Below are 16,241 nucleotides of genomic sequence, written 5' to 3' on the forward strand. Positions count from 1 at the left end.
ACCCAAAAATGAAAATTCTGTCATCATTTACTGATCCTGGGGTTGTTCCAAACCTGTATACATGTCTTTGTTCTGTTGAACACAAAGGAAGATGTGTTAAAGAATATGGGAAACTGAACAGTTCTGGGCCACCATTGACTTGCATAGTTGTTGTTTTTTCTTCCTACTATGGAAGTCAATGGTGGCCCAGAACTGTTTAGTTTCCCATATTCTTTAACATATCTTCCTTTGTGTTCAACAGAACAAAGACATTTCCACATGTTTGGAACAACCTGAGGATAAGTAAATGATGACAACATTTTCATTTATCCCTTTTAAGACAAGCCATTATGCATATGTATATATGATTCTGAAGTTTATTTTGGAGTCAAGTTTATTTTGTTTGTTTTTAATAGTCAAGTTTTTGACTTTGGAATTCCATAAACTGTTCATGTGCCACAACGGCAAATTTCCAGACAGGAAAAAAAGGCTTTAAAATGTGTACTTGCATTTTTCTAAGTACTTTTCACATTAAATAACTATTGCACTATTGAGTTTTAAATAAAAACATCTCTATGGGGTACAAATATTTTCTAATTGATTTTTCAATTAAATGTTTTAATTTAAGTTTAAGAAGCATAAAACTAATTTGATAAATGTATCGATTTCATCTAAACTATTTGATCAAAATTGAGTTGGACCAACTCACTTAAGTTGGTTAAAATTGAGTTGGACCAACTCATTTAAGTTGGTCAAAATTTAGTTGGACCAACTTAATTACATTTCATTGCATGAATTAGTTTAAGAGTTGGGGCTACACATATTTATTGGATGGAAATCCTGCCCTCAATTAAATTGAGTTTGTTCAATGAGTTATTTTTTTTGAGTGTACCAATGCATTTAAGGCCTACATTTCAAAATAAAAACAAAACTACAAACAAAACCTCCCCGTGGGGGAAAACAAGACAGGCATCTGGTATGAAACAGGAAACACGAGGGAACATAGACAACATAACCAGCACAGGACTGCAAACACAAGGAGACTAAATAGGGAAGCAAACAAAAGAGGGTAACAAGGAAAGCAGGTGGGGCAAATAAATCAATAATCAGGTAACAAGATGGGAGGGGCTAGACAATTGACAGGAGAGTTGTCATGTATTTGTCATGTATTTCCTTGTGCCATGTGCTCACAACAAACCAGACTATACACAAACATGACAAACCGGGAATGCCAGAGCTCTGTCACCAACCCAAGATGTAACCCAAACAGAAGTACCATAACTCTGACAGGGAGACAGTTGGAAGTTCATTTGTTGCCCCTATAATAGCATTTTAACAAGATTTTCAAACGGATAAAGAAAAAAATGTTTTTAAATGTTGGCTTTATTAAACTATCTTTTAAACGTGAATAAACAGTCTCATATATCTATTAATTTTAATATAGACCTACTATTTATTAATTTATTGTTCTGGGCCCGGTTTCCCGATAACGCTCACTCTTAGCGCGCTAAGAGAGCTCGAAAGATATAGCTTACCAAAGGTGTTTATGTTCCTAAGTGTGTTCCCCGAACCATACCTTAGGAAGCTGCTTAAGATATACCTTCTTACGTGCGACGTTACCCGGCGCTGTCCGTGGCGATGGTGCTGAATTGTTTGATATCGATGGCTCGAGAATCAATTATTCTCTCGTGCAGGGGCTGTTTATGTGAGAAAGCGGTGATCTTTATAAATGAAGCACTTCAGAAATAGTTGAAATTGCAATTTATTATGATTATTGGATATTATAAAAAATAATCCAAACTATAATAGCCTAGCCTACATATTTTAAAATTGTAACATATATTGCTGCCACAATAACCTTTTCAAAAATTTACGTGCCTTCTTCTCTTTCCCATTTTTGTTCGCTGAGGTGGAGCTGCGATGAAATATTGTTCTTGTAAATACTTTACAGCATTTCAGTAATAAAAGTTTACATCTTGCGTACGGTGCTCGGCAGTGATCAAAAAGGATTTAAACCGTGAATTTTGAATCTCTCGTAAACTCAGAGATGTGGATTCAGACGGCAATTAAATTACCACACGACCTGTTCAAAAAACAGAAGGTACTAATTTGGCCAGGGATTTTTACGCGGGTTGGGTGAGAAAAACACTGATATTATGGATTCGGACGGCACTAAAATCACCAACTTACCCCTGTAAATGTTTAAAATACCGGACGAGCCCATGAGAAACAATATTAGCGTCCGAATAGGACTTAACTTACAGTAGCCTATGCTTTTACTGGCCTTTAAAAGAGCGTTTTAAGTATATTAAAGTATTTTAAAGTATATTAAAGTATTATTTAAAGTATTGTATAAAGTACAATATAAGTATTGTATAATAATATAATTAAAAATCTAACAACAATCAGTGTAATGACAATTTTATTCTTTGCATGAAAACACTTGAATTAGCCTAATTTAATACTGTCTGGGTGTATTAAAACTTCAGAATTATATTCATATAGACCTGCAACAGTGATAAGGTAAAGCTAAGAGTGGTCCAGACCAACCTTACGAAAGTGTGACTTACAGAAGATATACTTAGCGTACGAACGTTTCGGGAACCGTCCCATAAGGTTAAGAGAGAGGTTAAGGAATAGGTTAAGAACTACTTAGAGATAAGAACGCTTTGGGAAACCGGGCCCTGTTTTATTTAACATTTTTACATTTAACATGAATAATCAAACATTTAACATAAAACAAGAACTGCACAACAATTTTAAATGTCTACTACTCATTTGTCCATTTTAAAACGATTTATTAATTTACATTTTTATGTTTTAATTAAATTGATTTATGTTATTCCTTATTCTTTCGGTTTATAAGGTGTCACAACAAATCCTGCATTCCTAGTCTTCCATACATAATAGCCTCTGTGACATGTAGTCACTTATCAGTAAAAAAAGAAAAAAGAAAGATTTGTCCACTTTTGCCTGGGCAAGTCCACTATCATAAAAACAATTGAGCAAAATGGTGCTGCCGAACAAGAAAAAATGCAGACAGTATTCCACTGAATACCTTAATTATGGTTTCATACCTTCTCCCACGAATGCACAGCTTCCAATGTGTTTACTACGTGAACAAGTTTTTTCAAATGAAGCCATGAAACCTTCACGTCTGAAGGAGCACCTTATGAAGAAGATCCACCCAGACAAGGCAAATAAGGACCTTCTGTTCTTCCAGGCCTTAAAAGAGCAACACGGTAGGAGAACCATCAGCAGTCTCTTCGCTAAGAATACCAGCAAAATTGATAGCGTCATATAAGATCTCCCTGCTGATTGCCAAATGTGGGCAGCCGTTCACAATTGGAGAAAAGTTGGTTCTTCTTGCCGTCAAAGAGGTAATCTCTACCGTGATGGAGCACGATCCCACACAGGTGCTGAAATCCATCCCTCTCAGCAATGACACCGTGGCACGCATGATAAATGAAATGGGTACAGACACAGAGGAGCAGCTATGTGCCATCCTGCGGGACTCTCCATTTAACCTTTCAGCTGTTTGAGACAACCACCGCTGACAACAACGCTCTGCTGATGGCCTATGTCCATTATAGGGCCTAAAACAGTCACGAGATGGCAGAGGAATTTTTGTTTTTCAAATATCTGGAACCCGACACCAAGGGCCAGACCATTTTTAACACGCTTTCTGCGTATCTACAGGAGAAATCAATTCCCATCTCTAACATCCTCGCATGTGCCACTGATGGTGCCCCAGCTATGGTTGGCAGGTACCGTGGGTTCGCCACTCTGAAGAAGGAGCAGGTGCCGCATATCCTCACGGTCCACTGTGTTTTGCAACGCCACAACCTTGTGGCCAAATGCAACAATCCAGTTCTCCACGAGTCTCTCCATGTTGCAGTCAAAGCAATAAACAAAATAAAAGCCCATGCACTGAATGACAGACTGTTCCGACAGCTGTGTCAGGAAAACGACTTTTGAGCAGCTTCTTCTCCATACTGATGTCCGCTGGTTCTCAAAGGGAAACTGCCTTGCTCGTTTTTGTGAGCTGTTTGACAGCATCGTTGAGTTACTGGAGGAGGTTGATGGAGCTCTCGGGGAAAAGGTGTCATTCAGCCGCTGCAACATCATGTACCTCGCAGACTTTTTTGAGAAAATTAATGAAGTCATGTTAAAGCTCCAAGGAAATGACATCACTCTGGTCAAATCCAAGGCGGTTATCCACAGTCCCACCTCCAGGCTAGATCGCTACAGGCAGAGTATAGGCGGGAGGCAGTTTGCTCATTTCCCACAGCTGGCCAAGGTGATCTTTTTTTCCGAAACAACACTAAATAGATATAACAGGCCCACTATTATTATAATTAGCCTAATATATTTTATTTCCATGAATACCATTGTAATGTTTAATATTTCGAGTGATTATATTGAGTCTGAAAATACAGACCTATAGCACACATTACATTATAAATATAAATAAACATAATAAATAAATAATTTAGTAGAATAATAATTCAGAATTCAAAAGTGTCTAAAAATATTCATGGAGATAAGAGAACAATTGAACTGTAAAATAATACTCATTACAGGTGTCTCAGGCTCTTACCGATGAAAATCGTACCGTACGAAAATACGGACTGCTAGCTGGAAGCACAAAAACCAAAGAATTTCACTCCAGACGCTGTCGGGTGAGGAAACATTAAAGAAAATAGATTTTTTTATAGATAATAAAATTGACGATCCAAAATTTCGAGGAGTCCAGAGAGTGTTGGAGGAGTTGCTGGTACCCTATGAAGATAAGCATGTGGTGTATTGGATATGGATTTTGCCTTCGAACTGTTTGCGTCATTTTTCGAGAGACAAACAATCGAAAAAGAATGGTTCCGGTACTGCATACTGAATCCCGAATATGGGATACCTGTTTTAATATATAGACGAACGGGCAAGCAGTGGATCATATTGGACAACGGGTAATGCAATGGAGAACATTTTCCTGCAGCTTGTGAAAGACGAGGATAAAAAACATGACCAAGACATCGAGGACGTCAATACTGAAACGGTACAGTTTTGTTTTGAGCTACTATGCATGTGTTTTGTTGAGGTTTCTGGTGTAACGTTGTGACTGGAGCACAGTATCACAGAACAGAAGAGTAGGCCTAGTCCACAGAGCCTAGCCTACTGTACATAGTAAAAAAAAAAATGTGGTTGCTGGTGCCAATACATAACCTACTCTTCAAATATCCTTTTGGTCCCGGTGATTTGAAATTGTGCAAACGACAGCCTTTTAAAGGCATTTGAGAAGGAAGGAGTGCTAGCATGCTAGCTCCCAAATTGACGCTCGTCTGAGAAATGGAGTTTTGGATAATGTTCAGCTTCGGCAGCTTTACCTATATGCTAAAATATACAATGTCTGAGGAAGCCTAGTGACGAGTCCATAGCAACCAGTTAATGTGACAGTGAAGTGTGATGTGTAAGATGAGAAAGCAGAGGTTAAGTCGTTTGTCATGGTTGTAAAAAAACAATGACTATCTGAACATCTTTGCCAAGCGCAAACTAGTACAGAAGTAATCAATAAATTATCAGGGAGGGTCATGCCTTTTTTCACAATCATTTTGGAGGGTCATAGAAAAATGTATTGCTGGCTAAGGGAGGTCTATAGATCTCAAAACTCCTCCGGTAGCCCCTTAAATAAAAAACGAACAGTCCCTATTTGGAGATTTTAACATTGAGTTGTTCTAAATACAGTTGAAACTGAATTGATGGTCTTAAAAAGATGGTTTGATGATAATCGACTTTCATTGAATTTGAGTAAAACCAAGTTCATAATATTTAGCAATCGACAAAGTAATAAAGTTAAAATTAGGATTAGTAATGAGGAAATAGAAAGAGTATATGAATATAAATTTTTGGGTGTTATAATAGATCATAATTTATGCTGGAAATCACATATAAATAATGTAAAAACAATGTCTAAATCCATTGCAATATTAAATAGAATAAAACATATTTTGAACGAAAAATCTTTATATATATTGTATTGTTCACTCATAGTTCCATACATTATTGTGTGGAGGTGTGGGGTCATACATATATAACTAATACAAATTCAATATTACAAATTCGTCAAAGGCTGCTTTTCTGTCTTGTGGTGTTCCTCAGGGATCCATTTTAGCTCCAATTCTTTTTTCGCTATACATGCTTCCATTAGGGGCTATTTTCAGGAAACATGGGTTGTCGTTCCACTGCTATGCGGACGACACTCAAGTTTATTTACCCCTAAAACCAAATTGTGATGGACTGGAAAAAATTAGGGCCTGTATATCTGATGTGAAAGCTTGGTTATCTCTAAATTTTCTTAATTTTAATGAGAATAAAACCAAAATTATAGTGTTTGGCTCATCAAATACTCTTAGTCAAATAACCCTAGGTAATCTAACACTGTCTGCAAAGACTTGGGTAAAGAACTTGGGTGTTGTGTTTGATGATGGTCTGAAATTTGACAAGCAGATAAGCTCAGTGGTCAAATCCTGCTTTTTCCAGCTCCGTCTTTTAGCCAGAGTAAAACCAATTTTATCTTTTAATAACTTTGAAAGACTAATTCATGCATTTCTGACATCGAGGCTTGACTATTGCAACTCACTGTACTATGGGATCAGCCAATCAGCTTTATCCCGGTTACAGATAGTACAAAATGCGGCGGCAAGACTTCTAGCAGGTACTAGAAAACGGGACCATATTACTCTAGTGCTACGTCATTTGCACTGGTTGCCTGTACGATACCGTGTGGATTTTAAAATTCTTCTTTTGGTTTTTAAATCCTTAAATGGTTTGGCCCCTACTTACCTTTCGGATCTACTGGTAGAACATCGTCCAGTTATGTCTCTCCGGTCGTCAAATCAGAGATTATTATGTATACCGAAATCAAAGTTGAAAAGTAGGGGTGATCGCGCGTTTTCAACTGCGGCTCCAAGACTGTGGAATGCGTTACCTTTTAGTATTAGATTTGCTCCATCCTTGTCTGTTTTTAAGTCTAGGCTAAAAACCTATCTTTTTGATTTAGCATATGGCTAAGGATGAAATGTACTGTATTTATATTGTATTTATATTTGTCTTCTGTATTGATGTAAAGCACACTGGTCAACTGGTGTTGTGTTTAGTAGTGCTATAGAAATAAAATTGACATTGACATTGACAATATATATGTTACAAAAGAAAGCAATAAGGATTGTAAAACGGGCTGACTATTATGAACCAACAAATATATTATTTATTAATTTACAAGCTTTACAATTTGTTGATTTAGTTGACCGTTGTACTGCACAGATCATGTATAAAGTATATAATAATTTACTTCCAAATTGTGTTCAGAGGCTGTTTGAAACAAGAGAAAGTCAGTATAAACTAAGATGAATGTATATGTTTAAAAAAGTAAGAGCAAGAACTAATACAAAAAATAGATGTATATCTGTTAAAGGAGTAAACCTATGTAATAATTGTGATAAGGAATTAAAATTGTGTACTTCACTCTGTAAATTCAAGAAAATGCTAAAAACAAGGTGATAAGTAATTATATAACTCAATATGAATATCATTTATGTCAATATGTCATATGTAAACTATTGAAATAATATCTGATATGTGTACCTTTGTAATCACATGGCACATAGACATGGCAATCATTCTGACCATCAGCAAATTTGGACAGAAGGATGATCGATACTTCGATCTCAGCAAGCTGGTGCCTGAACATGGCATCGTCAACGTGTCATACCATGTTGCATGCAACATACGTTCACAGGACCCATCTGTTGACCTCTTGTGGTTTAGGTGTGGTCTCCAGGAGGTGGTTGGTCAACGTGGAACTCTCTTCCCTGTGTACTCCATGGCTGAAAGTACAAATTTCCAATCCAACCTCGACCAGATGACACTTGATGTTGGTGAAATTCTTTCTCAGGTTGTGCGTCATGACAACTGCAAGGTCAATTTCTTGCAGTTGTATGCTGTGACTCCGCACTGTCACCAGGCCACTCCCGCTAAGCACCCTGTCAGTAGGGTGATCACTACGTGTGATATTCATATTGATAAGCATCGGCGGATGCTTCTCCAGGATGCTAAAAGGTATGTGGACCATGTGGATGACCTGGCACTCAAATCCGATTCAAGGACCTTCGTGAGGCTGGAGGGTGTGTTCCTTGTTCGTCCTGGATTTCCAGAGGTTGTAGATGCCATCAGTTTCTTTGATCAAATGATGCTGGACAACTTATTTGAGATGGTCCCGATGCTCATACCCTTTAAAGATAATGAGGATGGCTTAGGGTTAAGGCATATAGTGAAGCCAGTAGCTACCTACCTGAGTAGCACACTCTTTGATCTTCTCCACAACCAGAAGGGGCTTGGTGGATATGAAAGTTCCTGGAAGGCTTTCCAGCTGGAACTGGCTGTTGAGATATTTTTTTTTGGACGGCCAATGTGTGCAACATCGAGGCAGTATGCCTCCCCCCTTGGTGTCTGTTCCACTAATCCCAACAGCTTATCCCGCATGAGGGGATTTCTAGGCCTGAGTCCGATAGGAACAGCCTTTGTAATCTGCATGTACATCTTGGAAATTGTCTTATGTAACTGTTTGTTTATTTTGAATGGATCAAATCCAGAGAGGAAAGTGACGCTCATTAAATAACTATGTATAAAGGGTAGGCATAATAAGCATAGGCTTCAGCCTACACCTTTTTCGGTTATTATGTATATATTTTTTTTCTTTACTTTGGAAAATTATGTGTGAGGCCCGAAATACATTTTTGTTGTTGTTGTTAGAAATGCAGAAGAGATGCTACTGGCCTGCAACCCTGAACTTTTGCACCATTTATGATGAGGAAGTCTTTGTCCTTCGAAGACTTGAAAATGGCTGCACCAGGATTGTCTCGTTTAGCAATCATAAGAATGCTTGACTTGAAGACACTATAGCCCCTTTCAGACAGCATGATGATACCGGGAAATTGCCAGAACGCCTTCTGTGTGAACGCAAACACGACCCGGGATTGATGCCGGCATCGATGCCGGGTTGGGGACCTAGTAACATTGCCATGTTCAGTCCCGGAACGCGCGCTGTGTGAACAAAAGCCGCAATAATGCCGTGTCGTAGTGATGACGCTGAAGCCGGGATCGTTCACCAGAAACGGTACGTAATGCGCAAGTTTATGATCGAATCAGAGAAAAAAATTCACAAGCGTGGTTTCTCGAGAGAGAAATCGCAGCTCATAAGCAAACTTAAGATGCTGCTGAGACATTACAAATAACATCGATGTCACGTGTCTTTATGGGATTTGTATGCAGGGCCGGCCCTGACCAATTTGCTGCCCTAGGCAAGATTTTACCTGGCGCCCCATGCATCACAGCCCATTTCACCCTGTCATTGTGTTCATGATTTAGCATATATATATATATATACACACACACACACACACACACACACATTACAGCAGAACTGTTTCCAACACTCATAATAAATCATTATATTAGAATGATTTCTAAAGGATCATGTGATAGACTGGATGTCACATGTGACACTGAAGACTGGAGTAATGATGCTGAAAATTCAGCTTTGCATCACAGAAATAAATGATAATTTAAAGTATAATAAATTGAAAACAAATTATTTTAAATTGTAATAATATATCACAATATTACATTTTTTTTCTGTATTTTTGATCAAATAAATGCAGGCTTGATGAGCAGAAGAAACTTCTTTCAAAAACATTAAAAATAGTAATGTTTCCAAACTTTTGGCCTGTACTGTATCCCCCAAAAACTGCACAACTGTTGAGTAAAACATTAATAAAAAAGTGATAATAAAAAATGCGTCTTAAAACTGACATGATTGTACAAAATCACAGTCTGGGGACTCAGAACTCAGAACAACTGCTAACATTAAGTTTAAGGTAAAAATAACTGCCATGAAATTATAGTATCTTACTCCTATGCAATAAATTGTTCATTCACTACATCTCTTTACCTCTGTCTTTATCCTCTTCTCTTCTTTTTGGCACTGTATCTATCGCAGACTATGCTCATTTATAATGTGTCATGTACAGATGGTGGACAACCAAAATGCCTATTACCGCCGCGCCAGCTGCCGCGGCGAAATCACCGCGGCGAAAATAAACCAGCCGCATTTCAAAGTCGTTCCCGAAATGACCGCCAGGTGGCGCAAAGGGACATTGTGCAAAACAGCAGCAATTGCCGTATTTTAAAATGTAAGTGGGTTAAATATAAAACCCTAAGCCTAATAGGCATAATTTTCCATATATAAATAGGCCTATTAGGCTACAACAGAATAGAACCAAAGATAGAATCAATTTTAGAACTGAAAAAATAGAATCAAAAGTTAAAAATAGAGACGATATTAGGAGCAATGACGATGAATATTTTTACTATTCTATTGAGGAATTAGATAAATGAAGAGCTCTCGTGAGCGATACAATTGCATAGTAATTTATAGTGATTTCAAAAGCAGTCCTTAAAAAAATAAAAATAATACATGGAGTAGTGTGGCATAATTTTTGAGAGATTACGCGGAACGCGTTTTAGTTAAGATCCTGGTTTCAATACCCTTAATGTATATAGGCTAGGCTACTGCTTTAAAAAAATGTCACAACGCGTTTTGAGATTGTTTTGGATTAAACATTGAAGTTTAAAATGTAGTGTTTTGGCACACCAGGCCGAGTGGCGTTACGCATTGTTCAAAAATCAGGTTTTATTCATGTTGAATTGGCGTTAGATTTTTTTTTTTTTTTTTTATTTATTAGATTTAGATTTTAGATTTCGTTAGATTTTTTTTTCTCATAACTAAAATAGCTAAAATAACTAATATATGCCTTGTCTTAATATGACCTACTTAATATAGGCAATAGGCATATAATAGCCTATATAATAAATTAGCAAAACTTGGCCACTAAATATTTAATTTTCAATTATTTTAATTATCACAAAATAAGTTTTAATTTTATTAAATTGAACAAGCGCAACAATCAGCATTTAATCAAATATTCTAAAAGATGTATTATTAATAATAATGTTATTTCAACATAATATTTCGTTTTTTCGACATAATGTGTGCCTGCAACAAGCAAGATGTGTATTTGTAAATCCGGTGATGCGTGCATTGATTTTTATCAATAAACTAGTGTTTTCTGACAGTGTCGACTGCAAAGATGAAGTTGACGATCGCCATATTTGTAGTGAACGCACCTAGAGAGAAATGCACATAAAGACATAATCAGAGAGTAGCCTTTTTCTTTTCGTTTTGAATTATTTCGTTTGAAGACATTTCAAGCTTTGTGTATTTGATGTATTTATCGTGTCTGTGTGAGGCATACGCTGAGTTTCGTTAAGTTAGGAGGATGAGATGCGCTCCAGCTGACGTGCAATGCAAGTGACCGCGCGGGCGCCTCCATGATTAGTGTCTGTTATATTTGCTTCTCTTACTTATTAAATCCAGGCAATTTTTATGAATTTTTTTTTTAAATTAAGATACAATTTATAGAAAACGAAATTCACTTTAAAGAAAGGTTTTCTACTAAACAAAACTTAATGAAGTGGTCAAAATCATGTCTGACTCTGACCCACTCCATATCCATCTCTCGATATAATGCATCCTATCTTACTCGTGCTGTTCACTTTTCATATTCAACATAGATGGAAAAAAATAACATTATAATATTTTAACAAATATGATACTAAATGAGATTATTTAATGGCTACAACAGTATAGTAGGCCTATAGACTATATTTGTACAAATTGCTGCACATTAATTTAATTAAATGAAACCTTTTAACGAATTCACATTGTAGGGTAGACTGTGTACAGTTGAAACACCTTAAATAACTTGCGTTCGCAGCAAGCACAAGTTGTGATTTTTGCTGTGCACTTGCATATTAGTGTCAGCTGGGAAGGAAATATAGAGACTAGACCTCTTGGAACTTTAATTGAATACATATCGTTGGTAAAGCATACTGAAATTACATCCCTACAAATTTATTAGGCCCTACTGAAAATAAATGTATCGAATTTAAGCAAAGTAGCCTAAATGTTAAGACTGTAAGTAAGCCCTTTGCTTTTTTACGTATAGCATATAAAGGACTCTTATAGCCGACTTTGTGTTAATTTAATTTGTAGAGGATTTTTTTAACTCAAACATTAACACTGAAATAAATGAAACTAAATTATTGTAAAAAATTTTGGCACACCACGACGAGTGGCGCTATGCATTGTTCTAAAGCCAGGTTTTATTCTGGCATGTTGAATTAGTGTTGGACAAACGCGGCGGCGCGTTCATTTGAATGAAGAGCGCTTCTCTCTCGTGTGAGCGAACACACACTAGAACGTTAGGCCAGGTCGCAACGAGTGAATCGTGGCCGAGTGGTTGAACTTACGTTACGATCATTTAGATGACACGGGTTCGAATCCCGAACTAACTTGGACTACTGATATTTTTATATTAGCCTATTAATGCATTTTATAGTCTATTGTTGATGCAGAGAGATTTGTCTAGTTCTAAAACATAGTTTTTTTTTTTTGCTTATAGCCTATTTACAAAACCATGCATTTCCATTTTACACTAAGGAACAAATATTATACAATGACTTTACTTCTGTAGCCTATAATAATTCCAATCGTAATTTCAAAAGCAGTTCCGTTAAAAAAAAAAAAAAATATATATATATATATATATATGACGTTTAAACGACAAACAATAAAATCAGAACCAGTATTCTGTTGCGTTCATGGTTCCAGTGGCAGTAATGCATCCACGGCTTTTCAAAATGTCACAAAGCGTTTTGAGATTGTTTTGTATGAAATATTGAAGTTTATAATTAAGTGTTTTGGCACACCACGACGAGTGGCAAACTCTTTGTTTTGTTTTGCAAACTCAGCTAGCCTGTGGGGGGTTTGGAGAGGGCAATAGTTGCTTTATCGTGGGGGTGCAGGACAGAGGTGTTAATGTTCCGTCTTTCATATGGAGAGTGTCGGAGCCAGCCTGATGAGCAGGCAAAGGCAACATTCTTTTAAGGATTAATCTCAAAATCTCCAAAAGTCCATAGCCTTTGTACAGTAGGCCCTATATCTTATTAAATTATATAGGCCTATTGTAGTTTTATTGATTGTATTTAAAGGTTTTCCACACACAATTTCAATTTAGCAGATACAGAGCTCTTTAATTCGCGACCCACCTCGTTTTATTGTAAGGTGAATTCAGCAAGGCATGTTGTATCTTTGAAGGAACAAAAGCTATTTGTTACAGTTTTTTCTTTCGTGATTTGTGTGGATGACACACAGCGACATATACAGTATTATCAGCTGTATGGTGTTTTTTTAAATGCTTAATTTCGAGAAAGACCCGCCGCGCGCAGTGAGGGAGACCAAACTTACTAAAAAAATATCCAGCGCGAGAGAGGCAAAGAAAAACGCCTGTTCTTAATTTGTTGCTTTGAACTTTTTTCGTTTTGTACCGTTTTAATTTTATAATTTAGCTGCAATTTCTTTGACAATAGAAATTTAAAATGTTGCAAGAATAAGATTCTGTTTCTTATTTTGCATCACAAAGGGAATAAACTCTATCGATGCAACCCTGTTTAAATAAATAAACTGTCCCGACACTTTATTCATACCTTGAAATGTGCGTTGGGTTTTCAAACTTAATTAATTTTCTTTTTCTTTTACATTTTCATTGTTTATTTTTTAATTGAAAGCAATACTGTATTGAAAGTATTTTTCTGATTTGTTCGATCTGTTTTGAAAAATGTCTCCCGTTGCTATGGCCGGGTATCACTGTCAGTCATCTCAATCTCGTGAATGATTCACACACACACAAAAAAATAATTTAGCAGATTAAAGACGAGCTTCATCATCTTCATTTTCTGGTGCAATCGGCTGACAGTCTTCCTTCATCAGATGTGTCGTCTTTGCAGCGGCTCTGGAATGTAGCAAATTTATGTTGTAATGTACAATTGATAATTAAACAAGACGATTGACTTTAATAAACAGATGCATATTTAAGCATCAAGAACGGAAAAACAAACACTGTCGGCTACACTGAGATTCGATCTCAGATCGTTAGAAGCTCCGAGAGGCTATTGTTAATGCATTGACCACAGAGCTATCGTCTGAATAGCCTAGATCAACTACTGTTTGTTTGGGTTTTGAACCGATTTGAATTCGGCCACGAAACACTAATGTATTTTTACATATTTTGCTTTCGTTAATGTTAACCAATTCTGTTGTAGCATAATAGGCCTATATTTTTTCCCTAAAAGTTTGTTTTATTCTCTGCTTTGTTTGTTTATATTTTTACATATTCAATCAGTCTCATTTTTGTTCAAATAATGAAAAAAGTTTTTTTTTTTTTTTTTTTTTTAAATAAACAGATAGGTAACTTACCTTTTAAAATGCCGCAGTTGCTGCTGTTTTGCCCTGTCACTTGCGCCACCCGGTATAGCCTAGTCATTTCGCGAACGACTTTGAAATTCGACTGGTTTATTTTTGCCGCGGCAGTAATAGGCATTGTGGTTGATTATTTATTAATTAATTCAATTGATAATCATAACAACATTTAAGCCTATTTAATTCTGAATATAACAAAGAATGCTTAAACCGACTAACATCGGTTAGTAGCCTACTGCAAGTCCTGAAAATGTTTTAATTTTACGGTAAATTATTTTAATTTATTTCACTGTTATGTTTCAGTTAATAAATCTACAAACACATTAAAATAACACGAAGTATATGACAAGTAACCTATTGACATAGCCTTTCTAAATTATAGAAAAACTGGGCACACAATGTTAACGTGTGTCTACTTTGTTTAAATTTAATGAATTTGAATTCGTTTAACCACAATATTTATCTTGAATTTATCTGTGGCCTCAGCTCAGATTACTGCCGCGGCAGATTACGTCATAAAGAGAATAAACTGACACTTTTCAAAGTCTGTGATTACAGCGCCACTCAGCGGTAAAAGGCAGCAAATGCACATCCCAATTTTGCCGCCGCGGGAACGGCGGCGGTAAAAGTCTCATTCTGGTTGTCCACCATCTGTAAGTTCGGCCTTCCGTCACAATCAGGAAACTTTCACCGTGTCTAGAACTGGCGCGAGCTGCCAGGCCCGTTTCTACGAGCTGTGTGTTAACAAAAGCAGTGCTGTCTACATTGGATGCGGCGTCGGGCACGCTACACAACAAATTACCAACAACTGATCGCGCGCGCGCTCTGTTTCTGACGCACTTCAAGCACTCGATGGGCGGGGGAAGATTGAAGAGCCGGACTTTTTTTTTTTTTTTTTTGCTTTATTTGGTAGTATTTCGAATTAATGGTTTTAAAATAGTAGCCTATTATAAAAAAAAAAAATGTAAAAAAAAAAAAAAAAAAAATTCACTCGTTCACTCATTCTGGCGCCCCTATGGATGAGTGGCGCCCTTAGCATTTGCCTATACCGCCTATGCCGCGGGCCGGCCCTGTTTGTATGGGTTGTGTGTGAACACACTCTCTGATTCCGGAAAATCACTGGCAGTGTGAATGAACCAAAATCAAACGAACCCGGGTCACTTTATCCATGTATTTTCCGGAATCTCTGTGTGAAAGTGATTTATGTGCACTATGGCAGTGAGTGGGAGTGAGTACCTTTCTCATACACTGGTAAGCCACAACATGAAAACATCCTGCCTATTACTGTTGAGTTCCCATTTACACCTTTTTTAATCCGTCTCTTGTCCACTTTCAACCACTTCTGTCCTGATTTATTTAGAGCTGAGGGTTATATAATTGGCTTTAGATCATGGAAAACATACGGAGAGCAGCAGCTTTCATTTCTGCTCTAACAGCTGCAAGATTGCGGCAAACACGTTAAGTGTAGGTTAGAAATTAGGAATAGCTAGAGAATGTTATGCTTTGTAAGTTTTTTTTGTCTTAAAACGAAACTTGGGTGTTCAGCCAACTAAGTGAGACACCCCTCGCTGCAGCCTGTAGCATGATGACGTATTTGGATCTGATCCAATACGTAGTGGACGCTGTTACGCGCATGCTGTCGTGGAAATTCTTTCTCAACTTTAAATAATAATTGGAAGACAGCTGGAGATTTCAAAAGTTATAAAGATCTTTATTTCTTATAAGAAAGGCCGTTCACATACAGAACGCATCTGGTATGAGAAGGCCCCGACTTCTGCTTTTTGCCCAGCTTATATACACAAAACACATCCTGGTTTTCTCAAAAGATCGC

This window comes from Rutilus rutilus (assembly GCF_951802725.1).
Source record: "Rutilus rutilus genome assembly, chromosome: 6".
Taxonomy (NCBI): Eukaryota; Metazoa; Chordata; class Actinopteri; order Cypriniformes; family Leuciscidae; genus Rutilus; species Rutilus rutilus.